Below are 20,725 nucleotides of genomic sequence, written 5' to 3'. Positions count from 1 at the left end.
AAAATATACATATGTAATTAGTTACCAATGGAACAGTGTTATTATTATTTAGTAGTTGTATTATTTTTGATCTGAATAAGCATTTTTAGGTTATATTCAAACAAGACATTTGCAAATCTGTTATTTGTAATGAACAAAGATGCAACCCATTAAACAGTAACCATTTTGCTGAAAAATGTCTGTCACAAGAATAAGAATTTTTTTTTTTATATATATATATACAAAGTTTTTATTGTTGCAGTGTTATGTGAAAGTAAAAAAGTCAAAATGCAATCACTTGTCATGTCAAATTGTTTTTATTTTACAATTATGTAAACAGAACAGTAATGAATATTAAATAAAATGTTAAATAAGTTTTCAAAAATAAAAGGTCAATTAAATTAAAATTTTAAATAACAATTTTAAAATGTTAAATAATGTTTAAAAACAAAATTAAAATGTTAAATATTACTGCACTCTATATACACAATACTATATACAAAAAAAAAATAATACTATATACAAAAAATATATATATATATACATTATTTAGAAGTTGTTCTCCTCATTTCTTTTAACCACTCCTCTTTTGTAATGGTCTCTGTCTGTGGGCAATACACCCTGCCCCTGTACTGGCTGTGCCCAGTTGCAATTGTTTTAAATTGCCCACATTTTTTGCACTTGTTCGCCTCTACGGTTCTCCTGTAGGGTCTCTTGGGCATGGCAGCTGGTGTAGTAGGCTGTGAGCTGGTGCCCTGCACCACTGCAGGCTGTAACAGTGGCTGCATCATTGGCATGCCCTGGACCATCTGGACTCCTTGGACCATTGGCATGCCCTGGAACATTGGCACAGCCTGAAACATTGGCACACCCTGGAAACCTGGTGCTGCCGGTATAATAATATTCTGCAGCATCTGCAGTGATGATCCAGGTGCTGATGGTGTAACCAACATCTGACTCTGTGCTGGTGCCTTGGGCCTGAGAGGGGGTCGCCCAACAGCAGTCTGCCTCTGCTTTGCCTGACCTGCTGTGCTCTCTGGTAGCTTGTACTGGTGCAGCTCCCCTGGTTGTTCTGACTCTGTGCGTAGGCGCTTGGCAACCTGGAGAGGCTCCTGAGCTTCAGGGAGGGGCTGAGGCAACTGAATGCCCTGGAGCAGCACAGACAGTTCCTGCTTTTTCTGTCTGTTGTTGTGCCACTGAATCAGGGTGTTCTGGTTAACCTCCATCAGCTGTATTGACGTCCCTCCCATCACCAAGCCGTTGCCCAGTACAAGCTGCCTTATCCTGCGATAGTCTTGCAGGATCAGAGACCATCTTGACAGGGCTCCCTTGCCTTTTCTTTTGGGGCTAGGGTGAGCAGTGCAAAGTCTTATGAAGATGGTCTCCACCAGACGGCAACAGTCAGGCCACTGAGCAGCTATGCCACTTGCACCCAGCACACATCTGGTGGTGCTTTCTAGTCCAGGGGTTTGAGTGGGCCTCTGCGGTACCCTGAAGCGTCCACTCAGCAGTCTTTTTTTGTGTCGAGCTGCTGTCACCACCCCTGTCTTGTCCCGGTCATCAAGGTTCTGCCAAAGAGCAATTATGGTGTTGGCTTCCTGGTTGGTCAGACTGAGGGCTGTGTGACCCCGGAGCTCCATCAGATATTCTGCCAGCCTGTCCACATGTTGGTAACCCGGGATATTTTGGTAGTCAACAGCCTATTAAAAAATACAAACAAACAATGAAATTACTACATCACATCTGTTTAAAGCATAATTCTATTATTTTCCTGTTTATCATCATAAAGCTCTTTTGACACAATCTGTTTAGTACAAAGCACTATAGAAATAAAGCTGACTTAATGCATATTTGCTGTTTATGACTTTAGGCTGTATTTGTAAATTTAGAATATGTGGAAAGTCTGGATTCAAAGCACTGGATGTTAATTCATCACTGTTTGAATTATTCTACTTGATTTGAAAGAAATACAAAGGAGTGGTATTTACCATCTCTCCATCATCATCATCATCATCATCATCATCCTGCCCAGCATCTTCTGGCTCTGAGGGGAGAGGAGAGACAGCAGTCCCTGAGGGTCCAGCTTCAGCTGATGAAGGAGACTGTGTGAGGCCATGTGTGGGGTCAGGGACCAGTGAAGGGGATGTGGAGCCCAGTACAGATTCAGCACTGCAGGTGACCAGGGTGGCAGAACCCAGTGTCTGTGTGGAGGAGGATGGTGACAGAACAGCTTCAGGATCTGTAATGGTGTGATCCTCGCTGATGTCACAGAAGCCCTCATCTTCATCTCGCTCCTCCACACTGAGGTCCTCAATGAGCTCTGCGGTCTGCTCAGAGTCTGGATTCATGTCCTGCAGTGACTGACCAGTCTGCTGGAACAGATACTGCACTCCAATGAGCTCACCTGAAACAAACACAATAAACAAGCAGAAATTAAATACAATGTTGTGTATGATATTTGATAAAGTAGGCTTTTGTAGTAGCTCATATAGTGTAATGTTGTGAGAATATGGAGCTCATAGTTGAGGAGAAGGGAAAAAATGAAGAATTTTTTTATTTTTATTCAGAGGCCCAAAACCTTTACAGTTTTTTTTTTTACGATTGCTTAAGCACAATTTTAAAAACAAGGCTCATTTTGAGCTCATTATTTTTCTAATCAATTAAACCTGTGTTGCTTCAGTCCAGTAAATGTTAATCAAATATTACTAACAATATAAAAGTTATTCTTTAGAATTACTTTCTAAAAATCAGTGCAGATTTCACAGCAGAAAGACACGTGAAGCACGAGCTGAAGGAGGTTGTTTGTACAATTATAATAAAAGGCCTTTTACTTGCTAAAAAAAATATGGAATATCAATCAGATGACAGAGGGCATGTTTCCAGAAAAGTTTTGATCATGTTTAAAATTTAGAGGCCTTTAGAAATTTGCATATCAAATATGATACAGTAGACTGTAGGGTAAAATCTAATATATAGACTGAGATTACACAGAAATGGCAAATTTATAAACAATAACAAATTCACTCACCGGTGTAACATGCAGGGGCACAAAATGTGGGGACCACTTTCCTGCCAAACAGCTTTTCATAATTGCCGTTTACACAGTGAACTAGTTCTCCTGTGTAGCTGCGCAAAGCTGATGGCTCCGATGACAGGGAAGCAGCCTCCCGGTCCTGGTTCCACCGGTGTAGACCCTCCAGCAGATAAATCTGAAAATTCAGACTGTTTGCACTGGTCCCTGTAAATAGACACAACCGCGTGTTAAAGATGAAGGTGTTAAAGAAACATACAAAGACACATAATGCTCTTTCTTTACAGATGCACAAGTTGTGTGACAAAGACTTACCTGGGATGAAACGGTTCAGATGTAAATGAAAGGACTCGAGAGAAGTGGAGCCTCTTGCACATCTGTAAGTCTTCAGAAGCATGCCACCCTTGGTTAAGCTCCCCGTCTCTGTGTAAAGCACAAGACCAGGGGGATCTTGAATGCATTTGACATGCTTCTTCTGGACATTCCAGATGTGCTCCATCCTTTCTCTGTCCAGGAGAGGAACACCCAGGGAGTCATTGCCCTTGCTGCTCAGGAGCTCTGTAAGCAGCTGCTCATGGAGAAGGATGGTAGTCTCCACTCCACGGGTCCTCCTCCGGCAATGGAGAGCCAGCTCCATCCTGGTAAGATGCTTGTTGACATCTTCATCTGTCAGCGCAGGCCAACCCTGAGATATCAACTGCTCTCTCTTTGCTTTGCGAAGCTCAGAAACATCAGCCGCATCCCACTCAAAAATGCATGCTGACAGCCGTGACATAAAGATGGGATACAGCTGATGGGCATCAGTTGTACACCCCAAGGCAATCCTGCGCATAAAATGCCAGATGTCCAAGCGAACCATGAGATCTGGCCAACCTCTGAATCTTGTTTTCAGCTTGGTCTCGCCCACCTCAGTGCAGCAGCCACAGTCCACGTACAACACAGCAGGTGGGTCCACACCAGCCTTCTGGTACCGTTTCACCAGACCATCTACCATTATGTCCAGTCCTGCTCCTTCCTGGGCTGTAAGCACACTTATGAGCACCTGACCAAACTCATTGCCAACAGAGGTAAGCCAGAGTCCCGTTCCCCTCGCCGTCCCAGCTAGCTTCTTGGTGATCTGTAATAGACATGATATGAAGCATGCTGTGAATGTAATGAAACTGCACACCACAGAGTGCCATGCTGTGATATAATAAACAGCATCATAAATGAACAAAAATCCACCACTAACCTTTTTAGTGGAATCCATCTTCAAGACAGAGCCATAGGTGGATGTTATCTTGGCATGGATTTCATCCAGCCTTGTCAGGATGTCTTGACTGTACACTGTGAGCAGCCACTTGCAGCTTGGCACCACTGTAGGCTCTGGGGGTTCCTGAAATTTTACCGGCAACACCCCAGGTGCATTGCGGAAGTCCAAACACTGCGTGGTGTACCGGGCCAGACGCTGGAGCCACTCCTCACTGTGGTTCTCACGCAGCTGTTTAATTATCCGCGTGGGACTGTTGCCTAGGCCACGTTCGCGCAGGAACCGAATGACCCTCATATCACAGGCATACCTTAGGAAAAGCAAAATCCAATTTACATATTTGTTTTGTAAAGTATTTGAAAATAAATGTGATGAAGGGCTATCAAGTGGATGTGGAATGAAAGTGTACTTACTTCCGCGTGAGGATGACCCGAAACTCCGATCGATGGCCCAGATCCAGCTGTTGCAGGACAGTCTGACTCCAAGACACATGCGTGGCTTTACACTTGGCACAGATTAGGGTTTCTGTCACCATGTTGTACATCCTATCGATGTCCAGAACCTGCCGTGCCCTTTTGTGCAGACCTCCACCTGTCAGCTGATGCTGTCTACAGGCAGGATTGGGACAGATAACCTTTACCCTCCACAGCTTGTACGGCATCCACAGCAACAGAGCATGACAAAAAAATCTGTCTGGAGCTGGAGCCTGGTTGTAGGTAAGTGCTGGCTGTGGTGGGTAATACCAGAGCTGTAAGTTTTCACGAAGCTCTGGTTTCCCCTTGGGCCCCGTTTTAAAAAGTCTGTTTGCAATCCACCTGTGGTCTTCCTGTGGCAAGGTCTCCGACCACAAACGATGCAGTCGAACTGCAGATGGAGCTTGCAATATTGCCCCAGAAGGAGCAGTCTGTGAAAGAAAAAGAAAAAACATTAAGTCTAGCAAGATCATTTGATCAATAAGCGCTTTATTTTTCCAAGACTACCCTCACATGAAACAGTGATTATTGCTACAATAAAACTGGTAACTTTGTATTAGTCACTACTGTCATCCAAAAAGGAATGAATATTCTTAAAGCCAGTTTAATATATAAAATATCAACAGCAGGTAAGCTTATTTTCTAACTAATTTTGCAAACATCATCTCTTTATTTTAAATATCTGATTATGTTGACAACCATAAATATTTCTTTACATTTATTATCAAGTTGATTCTCTGAGGAGCCAAGCACAAACATTATGACTTTGCTTGGGTAGTGTTTATTAAGCTTGAAAGTGTTTAAGGAAGCTACTGGTTATCACATTCAAAATGTCAGGGTATGTAAGCCCCATCCCATAAAATATTGGATATCAAGTACTTACTTTACATTAATAGAATAAAACTGATGGTAAATTTGTTCCAAATGTTTTCAGAACTGTGTCAGCGGCCAGCACTGTTTTGTGTTAAGTTAGGGTTAATATGCCAGTTTAGTTACCTTTATAGACCAACAGAATTTGAAATGACTTACCGAGACAATACTGCAAGACTCGGCAGGACTGGGCACATCTGCAGTGGTTCTGGAGACAGAGGCTGGAACTCCAGGGTCTTGTGTCTGTACAATCACGCAGTGAAATATAATAGATGTTTTATAACAGGAGAAACAGTCAAACATAACTGTCTAATAATTTTAACTCATCCTAGATGCAGTTACAAAACTGTATACTATAGCCTTTGTTTTTTGAAAGAAGATTGAAGATTAATATACAGACAAAAACAGTAATACCAGGAAATATAATTGCATTTTAATATCATTCGCTGCTTATTATAATCTATTTTCAAATTATTTAGTGCATCAATTGCTGAATAAAAGTGTACTATTTCTTTAAAAAAAAATACCAACTTTTGTACTGCAGTGTATATAAAATCTATTTAATTCAAACATTATATTGTACTGTTCTTCTGTACTGTTAGAGTTAAATATGTCACTAAAAAGTGCACAGGAGTGGAGTGTGTCTTCATACAATGCAATGTGGATTATACCAGTACTTACAGAGACAGTGGTGCTTGTAATGGGACCACTGGACACTGCTGCACTGGGCTTGTCAACAACCTGAGATGGTTTCCTAGCCATAATTAGGTTGGGCTTTGCTGCAGCGATGTGGGACCCACTAAATCTTGGCTTGGTAAACTAAAATAAGGAAAAACAATTTCAATGAAAAGACTAAATGTGCTGTAACAAATATATAATTGAATTTTTGGAAAATTACAAAATATCTATTGTTCCTATATGTTATTGTTCAACTAGTTAAATACAATATGCCAATTGGTTTCTGTAGAATGGTTTCCCTAAAGTTCATGATGTAAGATTGCTGAATAACTGAGAGAAAGCAGGACAATGGTATATAAGTAGCATTTTAGTGTCCCTCTTCTACTTATACAGATTGAAATAAGCACAGTTAGAATATACAAATATGTGGGAAGGCATTGCTATAATCTGAGTATATTGTAATTCAGCAGGTACCTTTTTAAAATTACTTAAAATCTAAAGTAGTTTGAGCATAGATTCTAAGAGAAGGTATTTATTAACAGTAATCACGATTACACTTTAAATGGCCACAAGTAGATGCATGATGACTGAATTAATAATGTGTGTATCATTCATTGTGCATAAGTGGAATGTTACCTGAGCAATACAGAAAGAGATCAAGAAAAAGATCAAGAGAGATGCCATGAAGGACTTGAGAAGAGAAGAAAGAGAGCACATAGGTTACATTGTTCTTTTATCATTGACCATGTGACATGGCATTCAAACTAACCAATCAGCACACCCCTGTACAAGGTGTGACAATTGGCAGGTAGGTGTGAAAAACATACCAGCCAACAACACAGCCTTTTACTTTCTGCACTTCATTACATTTCAACTTAACTTTTAAACTTAAAATTGAAATTCCTTTAAATTGTATTACCCTTGACAAACTTGGAATTATCCTAGATGTCACAGATGGAGTGGTCTGGGGCTGGAACCGAGGCTGGAGCTGAGGCTGAGGCAGACTCTGCTCCATGACCTGCTGTGCTGGTCCAGTAGCGGCAGTGGCCTGTTTAAGACAACCACAAAAATACATACAATCATTTTTTAATGAGAAAATTTTTTTTTTTTTGTAAAATATATATATAAAAATAAATACTTGCAACATCTTCACATTGTTACCTTTTGAGTGTGAAAACCACACATACACTTTGGGACTGCTCCAAGTAAGGTTGTCTGGCCGCGAGACTGCATCGGACATTTTTCAATCTGTAAACATTATAACATGTAATACACAATACATGCATTTCTAACTAAACAGGTATGGCACATTTATTCACTGTCATTTTCCAGGATGCGTGTCATATTTATTTTGTATTAATTAATGTTCTTTGATGGGGAAAATGTAAAATTAGAGAAAGAGTGAATGAGTGAGTTTGTTTCCCCCACTAAAAGAACAAGAGATGAACATCTCACACCTTCAAACCATCCCCCAACATCCCTGCCCCCTCTCTCTCAACCCCAGAACAAACCCCCAGAACAAACAAGTCTAGTAGTTTTTTTATAGTACAGTTCACACTGTAGTTTTTTTATAGTATGACATAAATCTCAAATACCTGCAACATCATTTATATGCAGCATATAGATATTCATAAACATCTATAAATAATAATGATACCTGGTTTACATTGGTGTAAACCATAAGTAACAAACCATTGTTCTAATGAATGAGATCAGGTACATGTTTGTACTGACCACTAATATGTTCTTCTGTTATGCAAATACATTTAACAAACAATTCTAATGTTCAATTATGCAAGTCAACAAACACTTAAGTTGTTTATTTCATGAAAAGGTCACAAAAGCACACACTCACTCTTTGATACACGTCATGCCACTTTTTCTGTCGTGGTGCTGGTCTGTTACCCTCAGATGATGGCCAAACTCCTGTGCTGGCAAACTTTTTTAGACGTGCTATCCATTCAGAGTCCGACATGCCTTTATGGGATTTTTTTCCAGACATTTTTTTTGCCCAGGATTAAACTGTTTTGGACAAAACTACCCTTAATAAAATGATTTCTTTGGGGAAAAAACCACACAACACAACATGTCATTCAAATATGTCATTCGTTTTCTTACCTGCTGTCCGAAATATCGTTGTGTATGTTTTCTATAAATAAACTTGACCTCCGTGAAAATGCTGACCTCCGTGTCCGTGATGCTCGTCTGCTGAACTATTTTTGAACTCTGACACACCCCCTGAGGACTATGTCATCACTTCGTAAACCTTCGGCTCAGTTCGGAAACTTGATTGACATCTGGCTTGCCGCTTCAACTAGCGGTGAAAGGCGTAAACGTGCTCGTGACAGTTCCTGAACTCTGATTGGTCAAATGTCGAAAATGTCAAGAATTCATTGAACTCTGATTGGTCAAATGTCGAAAATGTCGAGATAATGTTAAGAATGGGGCTTTCTGATTGGTTGCAAATGTTATAGTGCTTCGACGTGATTGGCTGTGGAGTTCAACATTGTTCAACATCTGCCCCAAAATGTTGGACGATCCTTCGGCAGCTGGCGTTCAGGTCGCAGTCTCCCCTGGAGGCGTGGGTTCGAATCCCACTTCTGACAAACCAAATCTTTGGCCGCGGGCTCAAGCTAGAGTCTTTAACCCTCTGGCAAGTTGACCCCGTGATATATTAATGTTGACAAAGCACTGCATTTCGGTTTCCGTCACAACTAGAGAAACACTACTGTAACGCTGGCCGTCATCACATGAACTTTAAAGTAACACTTTTGTGCCATGTATGGACTTCTATGGAATTTTCATGCAGTTTTCTTGGAATTTCATGCCATGACACTTTGTGAAATTGGACATGTTTTATCGAAGGGGATTCAATGGAATACCGCATTGCCATGTTTACCGGAATGAGAACTTGTTTGTGAAAGGGTATTCATGTTTTGTTTGGGGTTTCTTTGGAGGGATGCAATGTGATTCTTGGAGTTTGACTGTGATGTCATGGACTGACATTTTGGGGATGCAGTAGAATGTCATGGCAAGGAATTCCTGGATATTTCTTGGAATTACATGTCATGGGTTTTTGGGGTGTGGGATGGAGTGTCATGGGATGAGATTCATGGAATGTCAAGCGAAACATTGCATTGCCGTTGACAAGAAACGTCATGAGAATGAAAGAATGATGTTAAACATTGACAAAACATTGCAGCAACGCTGCCACATATTACGTGAATATGAGAGGAATGCTATTACTGCATTTATTCAATATAAGTCCTACAAAAGCATTGCATTTCAATCGCATTGCTCATGAAGAAATGGACAATCACACGAAAGGGTATAAAGAAACCCTCACTTTCGCCTAAACGCTCTCGTGTGCCAAAAAGCACCACTCTGCCCCGTGTGAGGCTCGAACTCACGACCTTCAGATTATGAGACTGACGCGCTGCCTAACTGCGCCAACGAGGCCTGTGTTGTGACTAGGGTGAGCGGGGGACCACTAGCTTCTAGATCATCTGCTATTCGGAGTAGCTCCAAAAACGCTGCTCGCCAGTAGCTGCAACGTCAGGATGGCCGAGCGGTCTAAGGCGCTGCGTTCAGGTCGCAGTCTCCCCTGGAGGCGTGGGTTCGAATCCCACTTCTGACAAACCAAACCTTTGGCCGCGGGCTCAAGCTAGAGTCTTTAACCCTCTGGCAAGTTGACCCCGTGATATATTAATGTTGACAAAGCACTGCATTTCGGTTTCCGTCACAACTAGAGAAACACTACTGTAACGCTGGCCGTCATCACATGAACTTTAAAGTAACACTTTTGTGCCATGTATGGACTTCTATGGAATTTTCATGCAGTTTTCTTGGAATTTCATGCCATGACACTTTGTGAAATTGGACATGTTTTATCGAAGGGGATTCAATGGAATACCGCATTGCCATGTTTACCGGAATGAGAACTTGTTTGTGAAAGGGTATTCATGTTTTGTTTGGGGTTTCTTTGGAGGGATGCAATGTGATTCTTGGAGTTTGACTGTGATGTCATGGACTGACATTTTGGGGATGCAGTAGAATGTCATGGCAAGGAATTCCTGGATATTTCTTGGAATTACATGTCATGGGTTTTTGGGGTGTGGGATGGAGTGTCATGGGATGAGATTCATGGAATGTCAAGCGAAACATTGCATTGCCGTTGACAAGAAACGTCATGAGAATGAAAGAATGATGTTAAACATTGACAAAACATTGCAGCAACGCTGCCACATATTACGTGAATATGAGAGGAATGCTATTACTGCATTTATTCAACATCAGTCCTACAAAAGCACTGCATTTCAATCGCATTGCTCATGAAGAAATGGACAATCACACGAAAGGGTATAAAGAAACCCTCACTTTCGCCTAAACGCTCTCGTGTGCCAAAAAGCACCACTCTGCCCCGTGTGAGGCTCGAACTCACGACCTTCAGATTATGAGACTGACGCGCTGCCTAACTGCGCCAACGAGGCCTGTGTTGTGACTAGGGTGAGCGGGGGACCACTAGCTTCTAGATCATCTGCTATTCGGAGTAGCTCCAAAAACGCTGCTCGCCAGTAGCTGCAACGTCAGGATGGCCGAGCGGTCTAAGGCGCTGCGTTCAGGTCGCAGTCTCCCCTGGAGGCGTGGGTTCGAATCCCACTTCTGACAAACCAAACCTTTGGCCGCGGGCTCAAGCTAGAGTCTTTAACCCTCTGGCAAGTTGACCCCGTGATATATTAATGTTGACAAAGCACTGCATTTCGGTTTCCGTCACAACTAGAGAAACACTACTGTAACGCTGGCCGTCATCACATGAACTTTAAAGTAACACTTTTGTGCCATGTATGGACTTCTATGGAATTTTCATGCAGTTTTCTTGGAATTTCATGCCATGACACTTTGTGAAATTGGACATGTTTTATCGAAGGGGATTCAATGGAATACCGCATTGCCATGTTTACCGGAATGAGAACTTGTTTGTGAAAGGGTATTCATGTTTTGTTTGGGGTTTCTTTGGAGGGATGCAATGTGATTCTTGGAGTTTGACTGTGATGTCATGGACTGACATTTTGGGGATGCAGTAGAATGTCATGGCAAGGAATTCCTGGATATTTCTTGGAATTACATGTCATGGGTTTTTGGGGTGTGGGATGGAGTGTCATGGGATGAGATTCATGGAATGTCAAGCGAAACATTGCATTGCCGTTGACAAGAAACGTCATGAGAATGAAAGAATGATGTTAAACATTGACAAAACATTGCAGCAACGCTGCCACATATTACGTGAATATGAGAGGAATGCTATTACTGCATTTATTCAACATCAGTCCTACAAAAGCACTGCATTTCAATCGCATTGCTCATGAAGAAATGGACAATCACACGAAAGGGTATAAAGAAACCCTCACTTTCGCCTAAACGCTCTCGTGTGCCAAAAAGCACCACTCTGCCCCGTGTGAGGCTCGAACTCACGACCTTCAGATTATGAGACTGACGCGCTGCCTAACTGCGCCAACGAGGCCTGTGTTGTGACTAGGGTGAGCGGGGGACCACTAGCTTCTAGATCATCTGCCATTCGGAGTAGCTCCAAAAACGCTGCTCGCCAGTAGCTGCAATGTCAGGATGGCCGAGCGGTCTAAGGCGCTGCGTTCAGGTCGCAGTCTCCCCTGGAGGCGTGGGTTCGAATCCCACTTCTGACAAACCAAACCTTTGGCCGCGGGCTCAAGCTAGAGTCTTTAACCCTCTGGCAAGTTGACCCCGTGATATATTAATGTTGACAAAGCACTGCATTTCGGTTTCCGTCACAACTAGAGAAACACTACTGTAACGCTGGCCGTCATCACATGAACTTTAAAGTAACACTTTTGTGCCATGTATGGACTTCTATGGAATTTTCATGCAGTTTTCTTGGAATTTCATGCCATGACACTTTGTGAAATTGGACATGTTTTATCGAAGGGGATTCAATGGAATACCGCATTGCGATGTTTACCGGAATGAGAACTTGTTTGTGAAAGGGTATTCATGTTTTGTTTGGGGTTTCTTTGGAGGGATGCAATGTGATTCTTGGAGTTTGACTGTGATGTCATGGACTGACATTTTGGGGATGCAGTAGAATGTCATGGCAAGGAATTCCTGGAAATTTCTTGGAATGACATGTCATGGGTTTTTGGGGTGTGGGATGGAGTGTCATGGGATGAGATTCATGGAATGTCAAGCGAAACATTGCATTGCCGTTGACAAGAAACGTCATGAGAATGAAAGAATGATGTTAAACATTGACAAAACATTGCAGCAACGCTGCCACATATTACGTGAATATGAGAGGAATGCTATTACTGCATTTATTCAACATCAGTCCTACAAAAGCACTGCATTTCAATCGCATTGCTCATGAAGAAATGGACAATCACACGAAAGGGTATAAAGAAACCCTCACTTTCGCCTAAACGCTCTCGTGTGCCAAAAAGCACCACTCTGCCCCGTGTGAGGCTCGAACTCACGACCTTCAGATTATGAGACTGACGCGCTGCCTAACTGCGCCAACGAGGCCTGTGTTGTCACTAGGGTGAGCGGGGGACCACTAGCTTCTAGATCATCTGCCATTCGGAGTAGCTCCAAAAACGCTGCTCGCCAGTAGCTGAAATGTCAGGATGGCCGAGCGGTCTAAGGCGCTGCGTTCAGGTCGCAGTCTCCCCTGGAGGCGTGGGTTCGAATCCCACTTCTGACAAACCAAATCTTTGGCCGCGGGCTCAAGCTAGAGTCTTTAACCCTCTGGCAAGTTGACCCCGTGATATATTAATGTTGTCAAAGCACTGCATTTCGGTTTCCGTCACAACTAGAGAAACACTACTGTAACGCTGGCCGTCATCACATGAACTTTAAAGTAACACTTTTGTGCCATGTATGGACTTCTATGGAATTTTCATGCAGTTTTCTTGGAATTTCATGCCATGACACTTTGTGAAATTGGACATGTTTTATCGAAGGGGATTCAATGGAATACCGCATTGCGATGTTTACCGGAATGAGAACTTGTTTGTGAAAGGGTATTCATGTTTTGTTTGGGGTTTCTTTGGAGGGATGCAATGTGATTCTTGGAGTTTGACTGTGATGTCATGGACTGACATTTTGGGGATGCAGTAGAATGTCATGGCAAGGAATTCCTGGAAATTTCTTGGAATGACATGTCATGGGTTTTTGGGGTGTGGGATGGAGTGTCATGGGATGAGATTCATGGAATGTCAAGCGAAACATTGCATTGCCGTTGACAAGAAACGTCATGAGAATGAAAGAATGATGTTAAACATTGACAAAACATTGCAGCAACGCTGCCACATATTACGTGAATATGAGAGGAATGCTATTACTGCATTTATTCAACATCAGTCCTACAAAAGCACTGCATTTCAATCGCATTGCTCATGAAGAAATGGACAATCACACGAAAGGGTATAAAGAAACCCTCACTTTCGCCTAAACGCTCTCGTGTGCCAAAAAGCACCACTCTGCCCCGTGTGAGGCTCGAACTCACGACCTTCAGATTATGAGACTGACGCGCTGCCTAACTGCGCCAACAAGGCCTGTGTTGTGACTAGGGTGAGCGGGGGACCACTAGCTTCTAGATCATCTGCCATTTGGAGTAGCTCCAAAAACGCTGCTCGCCAGTAGCTGCAATGTCAGGATGGCCGAGCGGTCTAAGGCGCTGCGTTCAAGCTGGGGAACAATAGTCCAACAAAGGTGGGGAAGAAGGGAAGAAAAGGGGGAAGAAAGAAAGAGAGAAGGGGAAGAAGGAAAAGAAAAAATGAAGAAAAGAAAGGGTGAAATGTGACTTTTGGAGATATTCCATCCTTAGCATATGTCTTGTGATAACTTTCCCAGTTTCTTTGTGTGGGAAAATCGCGCATTTACATTACACTGTTTTCTATTGCAGGTGCTCACCAAGACCGGGGTTCGAATCCAGCTAATGACAACTTTTTGTAATATTTATATTTTAATTAAATAAACACTTTTTTGAATGCATAATGTTCCAGTGTTAATAAAATATACATATGTAATTATTTACCAATGGAACAGTGTTATTATTATTTAGTAGTTGTATTATTTTTGATCTGAATAAGCATTTTTAGGTTATATTCAAACAAGACATTTGCAAATCTGTTATTTGTAATGAACAAAGATGCAACCCATTAAACAGTAACCATTTTGCTGAAAAATGTCTGTCACAAGAATAAGATTTTTTTTTTTATATATATATATACAAAGTTTTTATTGTTGCAGTGTTATGTGAAAGTAAAAAAGTCAAAATGCAATCACTTGTCATGTCAAATTGTTTTTATTTTACAATTATGTAAACAGAACAGTAATGAATATTAAATAAAATGTTAAATAAGTTTTCAAAAATAAAAGGTCAATTAAATTTAAATTTTAAATAACAATTTTAAAATGTTAAATAATGTTTAAAAACAAAATTAAAATGTTAAATATTACTGCACTCTATATACACAATACTATATACAAAAAAAAAATAATACTATATACAAAAAATATATATATACATTATTTAGAAGTTGTTCTCCTCATTTCTTTTAACCACTCCTCTTTTGTAATGGTCTCTGTCTGTGGGCAATACACCCTGCCCCTGTACTGGCTGTGCCCAGTTGCAATTGTTTTAAATTGCCCACATTTTTTGCACGTGTTCGCCTCTACAGTTCTCCTGTAGGGTCTCTTGGGCATGGCAGCTGGTGTAGTAGGCTGTGAGCTGGTGCCCTGCACCACTGCAGGCTGTAACAGTGGCTGCATCATTGGCATGCCCTGGACCATCTGGACTCCTTGGACCATTGGCATGCCCTGGAACATTGGCACAGCCTGAAACATTGGCACACCCTGGAAACCTGGTGCTGCCGGTATAATAATATTCGGCAGCATCTGCAGTGATGATCCAGGTGCTGATGGTGTAACCAACATCTGACTCTGTGCTGGTGCCTTGGGTCTGAGAGGGGGTCGCCCAACAGCAGTCTGCCTCTGCTTTGCCTGACCTGCTGTGCTCTCTGGTAGCTTGTACTGGTGCAGCTCCCCTGGTTGTTCTGACTCTGTGCGTAGGCGCTTGGCAACCTGGAGAGGCTCCTGAGCTTCAGGGAGGGGCTGAGGCAACTGAATGCCCTGGAGCAGCACAGACAGTTCCTGCTTTTTCTGTCTGTTGTTGTGCCACTGAATCAGGGTGTTCTGGTTAACCTCCATCAGCTGTATTGACGTCCCTCCCATCACCAAGCCGTTGCCCAGTACAAGCTGCCTTATCCTGCGATAGTCTTGCAGGATCAGAGACCATCTTGACAGGGCTCCCTTGCCTTTTCTTTTGGGGCTAGGGTGAGCAGTGCAAAGTCTTATGAAGATGGTCTCCACCAGACGGCAACAGTCAGGCCACTGAGCAGCTATGCCACTTGCACCCAGCACACATCTGGTGGTGCTTTCTAGTCCAGGGGTTTGAGTGGGCCTCTGCGGTACCCTGAAGCGTCCACTCAGCAGTCTTTTTTTGTGTCGAGCTGCTGTCACCACCCCTGTCTTGTCCCGGTCATCAAGGTTCTGCCAAAGAGCAATTATGGTGTTGGCTTCCTGGTTGGTCAGACTGAGGGCTGTGTGACCCCGGAGCTCCACCAGATATTCTGCCAGCCTGTCCACATGTTGGTAACCCGGGACATTTTGGTAGTCAACAGCCTATTAAAAAATACAAACAAACAATGAAATTACTACATCACATCTGTTTAAAGCATAATTCTATTATTTTCCTGTTTATCATCATAACGCTCTTTTGACACAATCTGTTTAGTACAAAGCACTATAGAAATAAAGCTGACTTAATGCATATTTGCTGTTTATGACTTTAGGCTGTATTTGTAAATTTAGAATATGTGGAAAGTCTGGATTCAAAGCACTGGATGTTAATTCATCACTGTTTGAATTATTCTACTTGATTTGAAAGAAATACAAAGGAGTGGTATTTACCATCTCTCCATCATCTTCATCATCATCATCATCATCATCCTGCCCAGCATCTTCTGGCTCTGAGGGGAGAGGAGAGACAGCAGTCCCTGAGGGTCCAGCTTCAGCTGATGAAGGAGACTGTGTGAGGCCATGTGTGGGGTCAGGGACCAGTGAAGGGGATGTGGAGCCCAGTACAGATTCAGCACTGCAGGTGACCAGGGTGGCAGAACCCAGTGTCTGTGTGGAGGAGGATGGTGACAGAACAGCTTCAGGATCTGTAATGGTGTGATCCTCGCTGATATCACAGAAGCCCTCATCTTCATCTCGCTCCTCCACACTGAGGTCCTCAATGAGCTCTGCGGTCTGCTCAGAGTCTGGATTCATGTCCTGCAGTGACTGACCAGTCTGCTGGAACAGATACTGCACTCCAATGAGCTCACCTGAAACAAACACAATAAACAAGCAGAAATTAAATACAATGTTGTGTATGATATTTGATAAAGTAGGCTTTTGTAGTAGCTCATATAGTGTAATGTTGTGAGAATATGGAGCTCATAGTTGAGGAGAAGGGAAAAAATGAAGAATTTTTTTATTTTTATTCAGAGGCCCAAAACCTTTACAGTTTTTTTTTTTACGATTGCTTAAGCACAATTTTAAAAACAAGGCTCATTTTGAGCTCATTATTTTTCTAATCAATTAAACCTGTGTTGCTTCAGTCCAGTAAATGTTAATCAAATATTACTAACAATATAAAAGTTATTCTTTAGAATTACTTTCTAAAAATCAGTGCAGATTTCACAGCAGAAAGACACGTGAAGCACGAGCTGAAGGAGGTTGTTTGTACAATTATAATAAAAGGCCTTTTACTTGCTAAAAAAAATATGGAATATCAATCAGATGACAGAGGGCATGTTTCCAGAAAAGTTTTGATCATGTTTAAAATTTAGAGGCCTTTAGAAATTTGCATATCAAATATGATACAGTAGACTGTAGGGTAAAATCTAATATATAGACTGAGATTACACAGAAATGGCAAATTTATAAACAATAACAAATTCACTCACCGGTGTAACATGCAGGGGCACAAAATGTGGGGACCACTTTCCTGCCAAACAGCTTTTCATAATTGCCGTTTACACAGTGAACTAGTTCTCCTGTGTAGCTGCGCAAAGCTGATGGCTCCGATGACAGGGAAGCAGCCTCCCGGTCCTGGTTCCACCGGTGTAGACCCTCCAGCAGATAAATCTGAAAATTCAGACTGTTTGCACTGGTCCCTGTAAATAGACACAACCGCGTGTTAAAGATGAAGGTGTTAAAGAAACATACAAAGACACATAATGCTCTTTCTTTACAGATGCACAAGTTGTGTGACAAAGACTTACCTGGGATGAAACGGTTCAGATGTAAATGAAAGGACTCGAGAGAAGTGGAGCCTCTTGCACATCTGTAAGTCTTCAGAAGCATGCCACCCTTGGTTAAGCTCCCCGTCTCTGTGTAAAGCACAAGACCAGGGGGATCTTGAATGCATTTGACATGCTTCTTCTGGACATTCCAGATGTGCTCCATCCTTTCTCTGTCCAGGAGAGGAACACCCAGGGAGTCATTGCCCTTGCTGCTCAGGAGCTCTGTAAGCAGCTGCTCATGGAGAAGGATGGTAGTCTCCACTCCACGGGTCCTCCTCCGGCAATGGAGAGCCAGCTCCATCCTGGTAAGATGCTTGTTGACATCTTCATCTGTCAGCGCAGGCCAACCCTGAGATATCAACTGCTCTCTCTTTGCTTTGCGAAGCTCAGAAACATCAGCCGCATCCCACTCAAAAATGCATGCTGACAGCCGTGACATAAAGATGGGATACAGCTGATGGGCATCAGTTGTACACCCCAAGGCAATCCTGCGCATAAAATGCCAGATGTCCAAGCGAACCATGAGATCTGGCCAACCTCTGAATCTTGTTTTCAGCTTGGTCTCGCCCACCTCAGTGCAGCAGCCACAGTCCACGTACAACACAGCAGGTGGGTCCACACCAGCCTTCTGGTACCGTTTCACCAGACCATCTACCATTATGTCCAGTCCTGCTCCTTCCTGGGCTGTAAGCACACTTATGAGCACCTGACCAAACTCATTGCCAACAGAGGTAAGCCAGAGTCCCATTCCCCTCGCCGTCCCAGCCAGCTTCTTGGTGATCTGTAATAGACATGATATGAAGCATGCTGTGAATGTAATGAAACTGCACACCACAGAGTGCCATGCTGTGATATAATAAACAGCATCATAAATGAACAAAAATCCACCACTAACCTTTTTAGTGGAATCCATCTTCAAGACAGAGCCATAGGTGGATGTTATCTTGGCATGGATTTCATCCAGCCTTGTCAGGATGTCTTGACTGTACACTGTGAGCAGCCACTTGCAGCTTGGCACCACTGTAGGCTCTGGGGGTTCCTGAAATTTTACCGGCAACACCCCAGGTGCATTGCGGAAGTCCAAACACTGCGTGGTGTACCGGGCCAGACGCTGGAGCCACTCCTCACTGTGGTTCTCACGCAGCTGTTTAATTATCCGCGTGGGACTGTTGCCTAGGCCACGTTCGCGCAGGAACCGAATGACCCTCATATCACAGGCATACCTTAGGAAAAGCAAAATCCAATTTACATATTTGTTTTGTAAAGTATTTGAAAATAAATGTGATGAAGGGCTATCAAGTGGATGTGGAATGAAAGTGTACTTACTTCCGCGTGAGGATGACCCGAAACTCCGATCGATGGCCCAGATCCAGCTGTTGCAGGACAGTCTGACTCCAAGACACATGCGTGGCTTTACACTTGGCACAGATTAGGGTTTCTGTGACCATGTTGTACATCCTATCGATGTCCAGAACCTGCCGTGCCCTTTTGTGCAGACCTCCACCTGTCAGCTGATGCTGTCTACAGGCAGGATTGGGACAGATAACCTTTACCCTCCACAGCTTGTACGGCATCCACAGCAACAGAGCATGACAAAAAAATCTGTCTGGAGCTGGAGCCTGGTTGTAGGTAAGTGCTGGCTGTGGTGGGTAATACCAGAGCTGTAAGTTTTCACGAAGCTCTGGTTTCCCCTTGGGCCCCGTTTTAAAAAGTCTGTTTGCAATCCACCTGTGGTCTTCCTGTGGCAAGGTCTCCGACCACAAACGATGCAGTCGAACTGCAGATGGAGCTTGCAATATTGCCCCAGAAGGAGCAGTCTGTGAAAGAAAAAGAAAAAACATTAAGTCTAGCAAGATCATTTGATCAATAAGCGCTTTATTTTTCCAAGACTACCCTCTCATGAAACAGTGATTATTGCTACAATAAAACTGGTAACTTTGTATTAGTCACTACTGTCATCCAAAAAGGAATGAATATTCTTAAAGCCAGTTTAATATATAAAATATCAACAGCAGGTAAGCTTATTTTCTAACTAATTTTGCAAACATCATCTCTTTATTTTAAATATCTGATTATGTTGACAACCATAAATATTTCTTTACATTTATTATCAAGTTGATTCTCTGAGGAGCCAAGCACAAACATTATGACTTTGCTTGGTTAGTGTTTATTAAGCTTGAAAGTGTTTAAGGAAGCTACTGGTTATCACATTCAAAATGTCAGGGTATGTAAGCCCCATCCCATAAAATATTGGATATCAAGTACTTACTTTACATTAATAGAATAAAACTGATGGTAAATTTGTTCCAAATGTTTTCAGAACTGTGTCAGCGGCCAGCACTGTTTTGTGTCAAGTTAGGGTTAATATGCCAGTTTAGTTACCTTTATAGACCAACAGAATTTGAAATGACTTACCGAGACAATACTGCAAGACTCGGCAGGACTGGGCACATCTGCAGTGGTTCTGGAGACAGAGGCTGGAACTCCAGGGTCTTGTGTCTGTACAATCACGCAGTGAAATATAATAGATGTTTTATAACAGGAGAAACAGTCAAACATAACTGTCTAATAATTTTAACTCATCCTAGATGTAGTTACAAAACTGTATACTATAGCCTTTGTTTTTTGAAAGAAGATTGAAGATTAATATACAGACAAAAACAGTAATACCAGGAAATATAATTGCATTTTAATATCATTCGCTGCTTATTATAATCTATTTTCAAATTATTTAGTGCATCAATTGCTGAATAAAAGTGTAACATTTCTTTAAAAAAAAATACCAACTTTTGTACTGCAGTGTATATAAAATCTATTTAATTCAAACATTAATTAACATTTAATTAACACCTGCTGACTGGCTGCATCACCACCTGGTACGGCAACAGTACCGCCCGCAGCCGCAAAGCCCTGCAAAGGGTAGTGCGCACGGCCAGCTGCATCATCGGAGGTGAGCTTCCCTCCCTCCAGGACATTTACGCCAGGCGGTGTGTGAAGAGAGCTCAGAGGATCATCAGAGACTCTAGCCACCCGAGCCATGGGCTGCTCTCACTGCTGCCAT

This window comes from Gobio gobio, assembly GCF_949357685.1.
Source record: "Gobio gobio genome assembly, chromosome: 5".
Classification (NCBI taxonomy): domain Eukaryota; kingdom Metazoa; phylum Chordata; class Actinopteri; order Cypriniformes; family Gobionidae; genus Gobio; species Gobio gobio.
The sequence above is the reverse complement of the archived record's forward strand: the minus strand, read 5'-3'. Positions refer to the sequence as shown.